Consider the following 13,428-nt stretch of genomic DNA (forward strand, 5'->3'; position numbering starts at 1 on the left):
TGAGCAATCAGAACCATTTCACCATTCTTCCATCTTTCACTTCTTACTACGGTGCTAGACCATAGCCAAGTCATACCATCTCACGGAAAACGATGATTCGCGAACCAATGTATCCCAGCTGGGTACCCCGAAACACACGCTCCATTTTTATCCTAGGCACAAACAAGACCAACCCATTCCACTCCTATCACGGGATTCAGGTCTCCGTCTAAACTTGGACTCTAAGCCTCCGCACTTGAGACCTGATCTCAGTATAGTGCTTAGACCTCCATCTTTCCCCGTCTCCAATTAGTCGGTCTGAAAAGAGTCGGAACCCACGATAAGAGCGCAACGAGCCTTCCCGCTCCCATAAGTAAGTATGTACTCAAGATAATAAGTCTATGACCTGACTACCATCCACAGCAACGAACGTTCCTTAATCGACACGAACAGGGAAAACAGTGTAACCAAGCTAAGCCCCGTTAGCCGTGGGACACAAACTGTTACACCCACCAATACCCATACAATATCCCTGCACTGTCTTTATTTTTTCTTTCATCATTTTATCATGAGAGTAATTATAATAATCATCTATTATGAGTAACAGCAGGTTACTCACGCTATCGAAAACCTAAGCATAGCAGCTACTCGAACTTGCACTAGTAAGACTCTTAAGACAGATATATTTATGCAGGTGGTTTTTATAAAATTTCTGTAACGTAAATGCACATCACACACACACATATATATATATATATATATATATATATATTCGGTGATTATAAAAAATAAGGGTTATGCACCGGGGCTTGCCTTGTGCAGGCGTGGTGTCAGCTGAGTCAGTCAGTGGTAGCTCTAGAACCTCCTCCTACACGAGAATCTCCTCCTCGCACTCCTCGACGATCTCCTCAAACTCGTGATCACCGGTAGTCACGATCTCCGCCAACTCATTTTCTACACGCATGTGATGTGATGATGACGCAACACTTAGCATTTATACAACAGCAACTCTTAAAATAAGAATACGCATACTGGGCTACTAAGCTAGCTCTAATGACTAAGATACTAAGCTAACTATCATCTTCATCAAGTAAAGTGTTGGGTTCAACTAACAAACACCTAGCTTTACAAATGAATGATATATCTTTATTTCTACTAATGATTTAATATATATTGAAACAAAGAGCATTTAACTACCCTAATGCTTAGTCTATTCTAAAGCTACAAAAATTACAGTGAGCATATAATAATACAATGAAGCTACCATAAAAATTTTAGGACTAAAGCTATCATTAATTTACCACAAAAAATCCTACAATAATTCTCCTAATAATATTAAACATTTTTAAATAATTTAATAGCTCCTAGTATCAACATGTATATATATGAACTAAATACACTAGCAGATAGAGCATAATTTTTGAAACTTAACACAAATTTTGGACACCTATATGATTTTATATGATTTACCAAAGATCGGCTCAAAAATATATTAGAAAACTATTTCTAATTTCTAATGAAAAAGAAAATCAAATTCTCCCGCGCGGCCCACACACGCGGCCCACGCGATGAAGGGCGCGAGCGCGCAGTGGCCCGCGGTGCGGCCCACACGACATCAGCCCATGCACGCGAGGCGGCCCGCGGCGAGGAAGCCCGCGCGTGGTGATGTTTTTACAGAAATGTCCCCATGCTATTCTCTATTAACATGGTGACTATACGCATTATTTCTACAGACAATGTTTATGCAAGAGAACCCTCAGATTAACCCGTCTTTGCATCGGAGAGGTCCCCAACGCCTCCACGCTCACCGACGCGGCATTGGCCGATACTGGGCCACCACGCCGGCTAACTAGGGATCCCCTCGACCCATCTAGAGGACCAATGCTCACCTATGGGACAACGCTCAATATTGGGTAGTGACTCAGAGATCGAAGATGAAGTAGAGCAACCTCCCCACGTCGGTGAACAACCTACGGTGGCGACAACGATGTTCTGCTGAGCCATGGCGCTAAGGGAGTAGTAAAGGTAGCGGGTGAGCATCAGCGACTCACCAAGGACCTAGGTGAGGCGATAGTTCAGCCAGAGATGCCTTAAGCGAGGCTGGCCACGTACGCGCGATGAGCTCGACGACGAGCCACGGCGAACACGACCACGTCAGTAGTGTCGAAACAACAGTAGGGGTACGGCTCAGGCATGCATGGCAAGGAGGGGTTCGAGGTGAGTCTACCAGTGCAGCCAATTTGGCCCGAGGTGGTTAGATGAGGGCTACCCTCGGTGATGGGCAGACTCGACCTTATCAGCACGATGGTGGGGAAAAGCTCCAAAATTGAAGCTTGACCGGGCGCCATTCAAGTCAAGACGGGGCGGGTAGCTAGGTAGCTATGTGACGGAGCTAGCAATGCGATGAATCGACTTGAGGTGATCTCTCCCTGACGAATTTAATGGCGTGGCTCAATGGTAGCAGTAGAGGAAGAAAGAGAGAAAGAGAGAGATAGGGTGTGGTAGGTGGTCTCGGCTTGTCCTCGCCTTGGCAGGACACGAGCGGCTCGATCAGGACACCCATGCGCAGATGCTATGGACAAGGCATGCATGTGTCCGATTGGCATGGCCCGCGCAGCCACAGTGTCTTAAATGATAAGGCGACGGTGGCTCGGCCACGTGTGCATGGCAGTGGCGGCCTTGAACTAGGCCGACAGCGGTGCAGGGGTACAATGGATAGGCGTGGACGCGACGACGATGCGACGGTAGTACGACGATGCAATAGCAGCGCAGCACGGCCATGGCGGCACCAATGGCGGCAGCACGGGTGTTAGGTCAAGATGGCGTCTAGAGGGGTGAATAGTTATTTCTAAACTTAATCGCGCCGGCTAACCAAAACAAATGCAAAATTAAAATAATCGGTCTAGCCAAGACTACACCCCTCTATCAAAGTTCACAAACACCTTATAAGATCCTAATTAGGCAACAAAGGTGCCGGGCTAGCTAGAGCTCACATATTCAATTCTAGGAGCAAGGTCACACAAACTTATACCACTAGTATTTTAAACATCGGGGAGCTCCTACACAATTCTAGTAAGCAAAAGCACAAAGCTCCTAAGCTCACTAGCAATGCTCAATAATAAGGCAACCAATGTCAAATTAGAGAGCGCAAATACTTAGCTACACAAACTAAGCAATGTGACTAACAAGGTTACACAAACCAAATTAGCCATGCAAGGGAGCTACTTCTATGCTACACAAGCAAGAAGATAACTAGTGAGCTACACAAGCTAACTAATTACAAGAGCAACGACACAAGCATAATGTATATGAAAGTAATTACAAGCTTGTGTAATGAGGATGCAAACCAACGAGAACAACAATGTTGACACAGTGATTATCTCCCGAGGATCACGTGCTTGCCAACACGCTATGTCCCCGTTGTGTCGACCGCTCACTTGATGGTTCGGTGGCTAATTGGCATCATCGCAAGAACCTACCCCAAAAGTGAAGGTAGCTCAATGACACGCTCAATTAGAGTTGCTCTTCGTGGCTCCCGCGGGGTGAGCACAATGCTCTTCACAAAGCTCTTCTCCGAAGCACCGCATAAGCTTCTTGCGGGCTTCGATAGAGACCACCACTAAGCCATCTAGGAGGTGGCAACCACCAAGAGTAACAAGCACCACTGGCTTGCAACTCAATCACCTAGTGCCACTTGATACAACCTCATGATGCAATCATACTAGAATCGCTCACTCACTCAATCGGATGAACACTATCAAGCTAGAGTGAGTTAGAGGGCTCTGAAACACTACCACATAAGCCACCAAGGCTCTAGTGTGCTCAACTCTGCCAAGCTTATGGCCAAAATCTAACCAACACTTCTATTTATAGCCCCCACGAAAATAGAGCCGTTGTACTCCTTCACTGGGCACAGCTTGGGGTGACCGGACTCTCCAGTCAGATTGACCAGACGCACCCGGTCCAGCGTTCGGTTAATGGATACATGACACGTGTCTCCTCTGTTCAACCTCAGTCGCTTAATCTCAATGATCAAGTGATGAATGGATACAACACAGTGCCACAACCGAACACACAACAATGTAGGACCAGACACAGGACCCCAGCGTCCAGTCACTTCTAGTGAGGTTTCAGTCACGATCGAATGCATCCAATCGGTTACGATCAGACGTAGTATTAGCATCCGGTCCTTCTCCACTTCTCTGCGTCGCCACATCAGCGGGACCAGACACACCCACCAAGCATCCGATCACAAAGTGACCCAGCGTCTGGTCAAAGACCGACGCCTACGCCTTCACTGCTGCCACTGACCAGACATAGGACCCCAGTGTTCGGTCACACGAGGACAACATCCGGTGCACTCTATGAAACCCTATCTTTTCTATACAGGGCGCCGGTGGCACCATCGGACTCCGCCAGTGAAGTTTCGAACCCTTACTCCCAAGTGCTAAACACAATGTGTATGACCTTTGTACATGTGTGTTAGCATATTTTCACAAAACATTTTCAAAGGGTTAGCCACTAAACTTGCCACGCCACTCGATCTTAGCGACGATGCAAAGTTAGATCACTCAAGTGGCACGAGATGACCGATATACAAACAAGTTTGCCCCTCTTAATAGTACGGCCATCTATCCTAAACCCGATCATAAACTTCTCTACTCACCTATGACCGGTGAAATAAAATACCCTAGGTTATACCATTGCCTTACGCATTCCATTCCATCTCCTTCATTGTTGATGCAACACATCACCAACCAATCATCAAATGATACGATCCACTTCATATCATCACGTGACCATATCGGTTCATTGATCTTGACTTTACTTGCTTTTCACCATTGCCTTCGTCCATCGACGTCAAGTCTTGCTTAATCTTCACCGTCACGCGGTCCATCGCTCCAAAGCCTCTGACTTGCTCTTCACTCATATAACCGGTCCATCAAGTCAAGTCTTGTCTTGATCTTCTCCACCTTAATCACATGACTCAATGTCATGTCTCATGTGCAATGAGCTCCTTCATCATCACATGTATGAGCTTTACAACATCTCTGAGCCATTTTCACCTTCATGACATATGTTGCTCACACACATGTACCTATGGACTAATCACCTATATATCTCACATAAACACAATTAGTCCACCTAGGTTGTCACTTAATTACCAAAACCACACAGGGACCTTTCAGCAGGGCAGGGCAGCAGGGCGCGGGGCCAGCGGCTCGCTACGGCTAGCCTTGGCCAAGCCTAGGTGGCCCGATCGACCCAGCGTGGTGGCACGGGATGACCGCACGGGACATAATGAGGGGCACGATGCGGGGTGGCCATGCGGTGACCATGCGCACGACGCTAACCATCTCGAAACTATGACTTGTACAAATTTTAAAGCACCCATAACAACTAAACAGTTGCTTCTAGACCTAAACCATCGTCACCATGCTCAATATGGCATATGAGGCTACCAACCCAAGCTAAAACATAACACCTTTTCTTAACCCGATTTCACAAAATAAATTACCAAACATGGCACTGTCTAGATGTCTATACACTTAAAAATCTTCTAAGTCTATGAGCTGAATTTGATTCCAAGTTGTAATTTCTAAGCTATTGGAAATGTTGGCTAGCAATGTTATTTTTCTATAGCAAGTATTTCATTGTCATCTACAAAGTTCATATTTCAAACTTCATTTAAGTGTCACATGTGTGTTCTATAGTGTTTTTGCTTAATAAAAATTGGTTTACAACCCTACTTGTTAACTGTATGAGTTATGGAGTAACTTTTTGTTTAACACTTTTATTGATCATTTTAATTGCAATGCTTCATCTATGCACTCCATCACATGCACTAACACATAAATATGATGCTCATGACATGTCTTAGTAAATGATTTAGTGTGTAACACTGAGGGTGTTACAAGGCAAGACGTGTGTTTAGTGTGGATTGTGGTGCTTGAGAAGGCCCTTCCTCAGTACACTCCGTGTAGCTAACATATAGGCTATCACTATGAATTGCAGAACAAGTTAGGCTCAAAATCAAGGAGAAGACTGAGTACACGTGCATAAGAGTTTGCTTATACAAGATTCTTGGAAATCGGAGTACACAATCCACTCTCTACACCATTTATGGCACCGCCAGATCACTGAGGAATACGGGAATGACAAAACTCGGGGGAGGGGCATTATGAGTCTTCTTCTGATATCTACCAGCGTGAGCCCTCCTCTGCTCCACAAAAGGGAGGGTGAATTCCAAGAGTCAGGTGGACCAATGCCCTCGATAACTCTTGGGCACCTATGGAACCAAGGAGGTAGCCCATGCAACAACGAAACATAGGGGAACTATCCATGGTGGTGGCAGAAACTCTTGGCTTCCATATTTTATGAGCATTCTCCTAGTACCTCAGGCACGAAGCACCCCTACTCCAAGGCATCTTGGAATGCTCATGTGTAGTGCATTCTCTCAGAATAGGCGCCAGACTCTTGGGACCCTAGGAGGAGAAACCATGGTGGCATTCTATGAGCTCACTCGACTATGATCTGAGCATGTAAAAATATCTGCTATGGCTTGTCAGGGGAAAGATCACATAAGGGACGCCTTTTAAATACTTCGTCGGAGGTGGTAGGTGCATCTGATGGTGGGTGGTCCACTTGCTTCAACATCCTGGCTGAAATGAAGATTGCACAGAAGACAAGGCAATATGGATTCTTTGGGACTCTGTGTCCCTATATTTATTAGGTTTTCATGGAGAGCACAACTCAAGAGGTTGAAGACCATGTTGATGGCGAGTGAGATTCGTGGACAGGACAAACGACTGACTCCTCATGTTGATCTCAAGGGCTAGTGTCATCCCTATGGGCCATGGGTACCCTCGCTAGAAGGCAAAACACTCAACCGGTACATGGTGGACCAAGGTAGTTACTCAGAAAAGCCCAACCCGGAGGGGGTACCTCGATGACTCGACATACAAGGCATCAACTAGATATACTTAGAAGCCAAACAATTTGTAAGAGAGATTTGACTTTTATTCCCTAAAACAAACTAGAAAATTATAGGATATGATCAAGGTTACTCGATGTAAACTCTACCTCAGGAGCTATATAAGGAGGGGTAGAGGCCCCTGATCAACATATCGGTTGATTGCCATACAACCTCGCATCGTCATCACCCACGCTCCCGACACACAACATATATATAAGTTGTTCTCCACTAGACATAGGATATCCTATAGTTAAACTAGTATAAAGTATAAATCCTTGTCTTGTGTGCTATTCCTCTGGTTCTCAATGTGTGAAGCACCGACCAATTGTTGGACGTAATTAAAACCCTACAACCTACTCTTATTGAGAGCGAGTTTCTTAAGTGATAACTAGGATTGAATTGCTAGTGTGTTTAGCATGGGTTTCATACTTGGAAAACTAAGGGCCTTACTCTTAGCGTGAATCATTGTTAAAGATATGCTTATACTAGTGGATCTAAGGACTTTGTAGAAAAAAACTTAGGAGTCAAAGTGCTAAAGGGGGTTTAGTTTTTTTCATAGTCCAATGTTGTTTGTAAGTAATCCGTAGAGCCCAGACTCAACCCCCGCCTCTCTGGGGCCACTCGCTCCTCACAACTTTCAATATAGTTTTCCAATTAGATACCTCATATTGCAAGTTCTTCTATTTCCAAAGATAATAATTCTTCATAACCCAAAAATGCTACTTTGGTAAGGAACCCATTCAATTTGGCCACAAATGTGCCAAAAGCAAATATGTTCATGCTACGTCTATTGACGGTTTAGCTCCAGACGATGATACTAGTATGCTCATGCCACTATTTTGAATGCTGAAACATGGGTCACTTATACAATTCAACATAAAGGGAACATCCATAGATCTCATTAGTGTAACACCCTGGTGTTATGCCTACATTAGGCACTGCAAATCATACATATCATGCATCATCAAGCATCCTAATCATACATACCTAATCATGTAAATAACAATTGAAACACTGCTTCGAAACATTTGAAACATGTGTGAAACCTGAATGTTGCATACACCTATTTAAGAGTTGTTTTACCCTAATTTTGCTTGCTCGGTTAGTAAAACATGTTTGGCTATCATGGTAAATCATCTAGAAATGTTTAGTTCAATTTTTGGAGCAAGGTTTGTATTCAAATTAATTCAAAATTTGGCTTCAAAAATAAATTCCCAAAAATTAGGGTTTTGAGTTAAACGTGGACTTTGATCTTACAATTTAAAATCTAGAAAGAATTTGGCTGTGGTCATAAAAGCAAAGTTGTAGAGAATTAAATTCTAATCAACTTTTATTTTTGGTATATTTTCAAAAGATGTCATTTTCTTACTCAAAATAATATTTAAAAGATGGCATTTAAAAATTCCTTGAAAATATATTTGGAAAAGGGCTTTTTTCTCCTTCACGGGCCGCCGCCTCGTTTCGGGCCCACGACCGAAGCCGACCCAGCTAGCCTCCTACGTGCGCCTCACCTCGCTCGGCCCAGCCCAGCGCCGCGCCGTGCCTGGCCTACCTCCGCGCGCCTGCCCACTGACGCGCCGCGCCGCGCGCCCGACTGTGGCAGAGCTTGCCCGCTGCGTGGCGGCCATGCGCCGTCGACGCCGCCGCGCGTTGCAGCCGGCTTGCGCCCGCCTACACCGTCGACACCCAACAAAGCAGCCGCAACTGCGGTACAAGGCAGTTCCAAGGGAGCTATAGGATCTACCGGGACAGTGAGGGGACCCTGCTATAACTGTGATCAACCCGGCCATTTTTCGAGGTTTTGTCTGTACCCGCCCAAGAAGAAGAAGCAGACTTATAATACTAGGGTGCATAGTACGACAGTGGATGAAATTCTTGAGGGAGAGCCCGTCATTGCTGGTAAGTTTCCTATCAACGAAAACCCTGCAGTTGTTCTATTTGATTCTGGATCATCGCATTCTTTTATGAGTCAAACATTTGCACAGAAACATGAACAACTATGCACAGAATTGGGTTATGGTTACCGTATAAGTTCAGCAGGGGCTGATGTTTTGACCAACCGGATGATTTGAGGGGCAACCCTTGAATTAGGTAGCAGGAAGTTCTGAGTAAATTTGATAGTTATGCCTAGGTTAGTTTTGGATGTCATTATAGGGATGAATTGGATGAAGGATTGGGGAGCAGTCATAAATACTGGAAGTCGAGTACTTACCCTTAAGGATCCACTAGGTGAGGGTACTTTCCAAGTACCATTGCCTTGAAGAACAGACCTTATAAGTGTTACATGTGCTACGACAGTCATTCCTATTCATCAGATTCTGATAGTGTGTGAATTTCCAGATGTATTCCCGAATGAGCTACCTGGTCTTCCGCCAGATAGGGAGATTGAGTTTGGAATTGAGTTAGTCCCCAGAACAGCTCCGATTTCAAGGAGACCCTATCGGATGCCTCCAGATGAACTAGCTGAGCTGAAGAAGCAATTAAAAGAATTATCAACAAAGGGGTTTATTCAGCCAAGCAAGTCTAAATGGGGATGTCCCGCCTTGTTTGTGAAGAAGAAGAAAGAGGGCACGTTGAGAATGTGCATAGATTACAGGCCACTCAACGCTGTAACCATAAAGAATAAGTATCCCTTGCCTCATATTGATGTTATGTTTGACCAATTATCTAAGGCCAAGGTGTTCTCAAAAATAGATTTAAGATCCGGTTATCATCAGATCAAGATTAGGCCACAGGATATACCGAAAACTACATTTTCCACCAGATATGGGTTGTATGAGTATCTTGTCATGTCTTTTGGCTTGACAAATGCTCCTGCATACTTTATGTTTTTGATGAATACAGTTTTTATGCCAGAATTGGATAAGTTTGTGGTAGTGTTTATCGATGACATTCTGGTGTACTCCGAGAACGAGAAAGATCATGAAGAGCATCTGAGAACTGTCTTGACCAGACTGAGTGATCATCAACTGTATGCTAAGTTTAGGAAATGCGAATTCTGGTTGAAGAAAGTTCCTTTCCTTGGTCACATTCTGTCAGAGAATGGGGTTTCAGTCGATCCAAGTAAGGTGCAAGAAGTTATGAATCGGAAAGCACCGACCACAGTTCCTGAGATTAGAAGTTTCTTAGGACTAGCCAGTTATTACCGTCACTTTATACCAGACTTTTCGAAGATTGCCAAACCGATGACAAGTCTCCAACAGAAGGATCACAAGTTTGTGTGGACAGAGGAGTGTGAAGCAGCTTTCCACACTTTGCGGAAACTGTTGACCACTGCTCCTGTTCTCGCACAACTAGATATCGAGAAACCATTTGATGTGTTTTGCGACGCATCAAAAACTAGATTAGGCTGTGTTCTTATGCAAGAAAGGAGAGTCATTGCTTATGCATCACGTTAATTGAGAAAGCACGAGGTCAACTATCCAACACATGATCTTGAACTTGCTGCAGTTGTGCATGCCCTAAAAATTTGGAGACATTATCTACTTGGTAATGTGTGCAATATTTTCACGGATCACAAGAGTCTTAAGTATATCTTTACCCAACCAGAGTTAAACATGAGACAGCGCAGATGGTTGGAATTGATCAAAGATTACAACTTGAATGTGTAATATCATCCTAGAAAAGCCAATGTAGTGGCAGATGCTTTGAGCAGAAAGTCACATTACTTGAATGTGCAGCCATTACTTCAAAATGGGTTCGATCTAATGCATCCTGCTGTGTTACATAGTATTCAAATTAGTTGCTCTTTGGAGAGTAAGATAATAGAAGGCCAGAAAACCGACAAGGGAATATTCCACATCAAAGAGAAAATAAAAGAAAAGTCGTCTCAACACTTTAAAGTGGATGAACAGGGCATGTTGTGGTTTGACGACCATCTTGTGGTTCCCAAGGATCGAGAGCTTAGGAATAAACTTATGGATGAAGCTCACCTTTCTAAGCTGTCTATCCATCCTAGAAGTAGTAAGATGTATTAAGAACTAAGATCTCGTTATTGGTGGACCAAAATGAAGAAAGAAATTACAGCATATGTTGTTAGATGTGACACATGTTGTCGGGTGAAAGCCATTCATATGAAACCTGTCGGTGTGTTGCAACCCTTATCAGTCCCTAGTTGGAAGTGGGATGATATAAGTATGGATTTTATCACAGGTTTGCCCACTACTAAAAAAGGACATGATTCGATTTGGGTAATTGTGGATCGTCTTACCAAGACCGCTCATTTCCTACCTGTCAAAACAACATATCGACCACCTCAATACGCCGAGAAGTATATCGCAGAAATTGTGAGGTTGCATGGTATACCAAAGACCATAGTATCTGATAGAGGCTCATAGTTCACGGCTCACTTTTGGGAACATTTACACAAAGGCTTAGGAACTAGTTTGATTCGCAGTACCACTTATCATCCTCAGACAGATGGTCGGACTGAACAAGTGAATGCTGTTTTGGAGGATATGTTAAGAGCCTATGTATTGTCTACTAAGGGATCATGGGAGTCATGGTTACCGCTAGCTGAGTTTTCTTATAATAATAGTTATCAAGAAAGCATCAAGATGGCCCCATTCAAAGCTTTATATGGTAGAAAATGTAGAACACCATTGAATTGGGTCGAGCCTGGAGATAGAAGGTATTATGGCATTGACTTTGTAGAAGAAGCCAAGAAGAAAGTTCATATTATTCAGCAGAATATGAAAGCAGCCCAATCACGTCAGAAAAGCTATGCAAACAGAAGAAGGAGACCCCTTATGTTTGAAGTTGGTGACTATGTTTATCTGAAAGTCACGCCAATGAAGAAGAAAATGTTTGGAGTCCGAAGAAAGCTTGCCGCGAGATTCGTAGGACCATACAAGATCTTGGAACAAAGAGGTCCGGTAGCCTACAAGTTAGAGTTACCTGAGACAATGAGTACCGTTTTCCTAGTTTTCCATGTATCACATCTCAAGAAATGTTTGCGTATTCCGGAGGAAAGAATAGAACCTCGAGGTATCTAACTCAAATTAGATTTGGTGTATCGTGAGCAACCAGTCCGAGTGTTAGACACTAAGGAACATGCTACTTAGAATAGTATGGTGAAAACATATAAGATACAGTGGGATCATCATGATGAGGGAGATGCAACTTGGGAGACAGGAGAGTATCTACAAAAAGCTTATGAAGATTTTTATAACAAATGGTTCGTAACCCAAATCTTGGGACGAGATTTTTATAAGGGGGAGGGCTATAACACCCTGGTGTTATGTCTGCATTAGGCACTGCAAATCATACATATTATGCATCATCAAGCATCCTAATCATACATGCCTAATCATGTAAATAATAATTGAAACACTGCTTCAAAACATTTGAAATATGTGTGAAACCTCAATGTTGCATACACCTGTTTAAGAGTTGTTTTGCCCTGATTTTGCTTGCTCGGTTAGTAAAACATGTTTGGCTATCATGGTAAATCATCTAGAAATGTTTAGTTCAATTTTTGGAGCAAGGTTTGTATTCAAATTAATTCAAAATTTGGCTTCAAAAATAAATTCCCAAAAATTAGGGTTTTGAGTTAAACGTGGACTTTGATCTTACAATTCAAAATCTAGAAAGAATTTGGTTGTGGTCATAAAAGCAAAGTTGTAGAGAATTAAATTCTAATCAACTTTCATTCTTGGTACATTTTCAAAAGATGTCATTTTCTTGCTCAAAATAATATTTGAAAGATGGCATTTAAAAATTCCTTGAAAATATATTTGGAAAAGGGCTTTTTCTCCTTCGCGGGCCGCCGCCTCGTTTCTGGCCCACGACCGAAGCCGGCCCAGCCAGCCTCCCGCACGTGCCTCGCCTCGCTCGGCCTAGCCCAGCGCCGCACCACGCCTGGCCTGCCTCCGCGCGCCTGCCCGCTGACGCGCCGCGCCGTGCGCCCGACCGCGGTAGAGCTTGCCCGCTGCGTGGCGGCCATGCGCCGTCGACGCCGCCGTGCGTCGCAGCCGGCCTACGCCCACGCCCACACGCCCGCCTACACTTGCTGGAGCCGGTGCGCTCGCTGGCTCACTCCCGCGCTGCCTTTCCTCTCTGCAAACACCGCGTGCTCCCACTCTGCCCCTCGCCGCGCCACCGCACCCGCCGGCGAAATCCGCCGCGGCTCCTCCACCTCGGCCAGCAATCACGCGCCCGTAGCTCTGCCTCGCTCTCCTTCAGGTCGTGCTCGCATTTGCGCCGACCGCTGAGCTCAGGTAGAGCCGTCTCAAGCCTCGCCACCGTCGGCCATGGCGCCGCCGTGCTCGGCCGCCATGGAAGGCCCCTTCCTCCTCTTCTCCAACCCCGCCTAGCAACCCTACCGCATTCGCCAGCTTCTCGTGCATCGTGTGCACCCGCTATCTCACCCTGTCTCGGCCGGAGATGGCCGCCGGCCTCGTGGCCGAGTCGCGCCGCCGCGACGTCGCAACGCCGGCGTGTCCTCTGCCTCAGCCGAGCCAGGCCGAATGGCC

Source organism: Miscanthus floridulus, chromosome 2, assembly GCF_019320115.1.
Source record: "Miscanthus floridulus cultivar M001 chromosome 2, ASM1932011v1, whole genome shotgun sequence".
Classification (NCBI taxonomy): Eukaryota; Viridiplantae; Streptophyta; class Magnoliopsida; order Poales; family Poaceae; genus Miscanthus; species Miscanthus floridulus.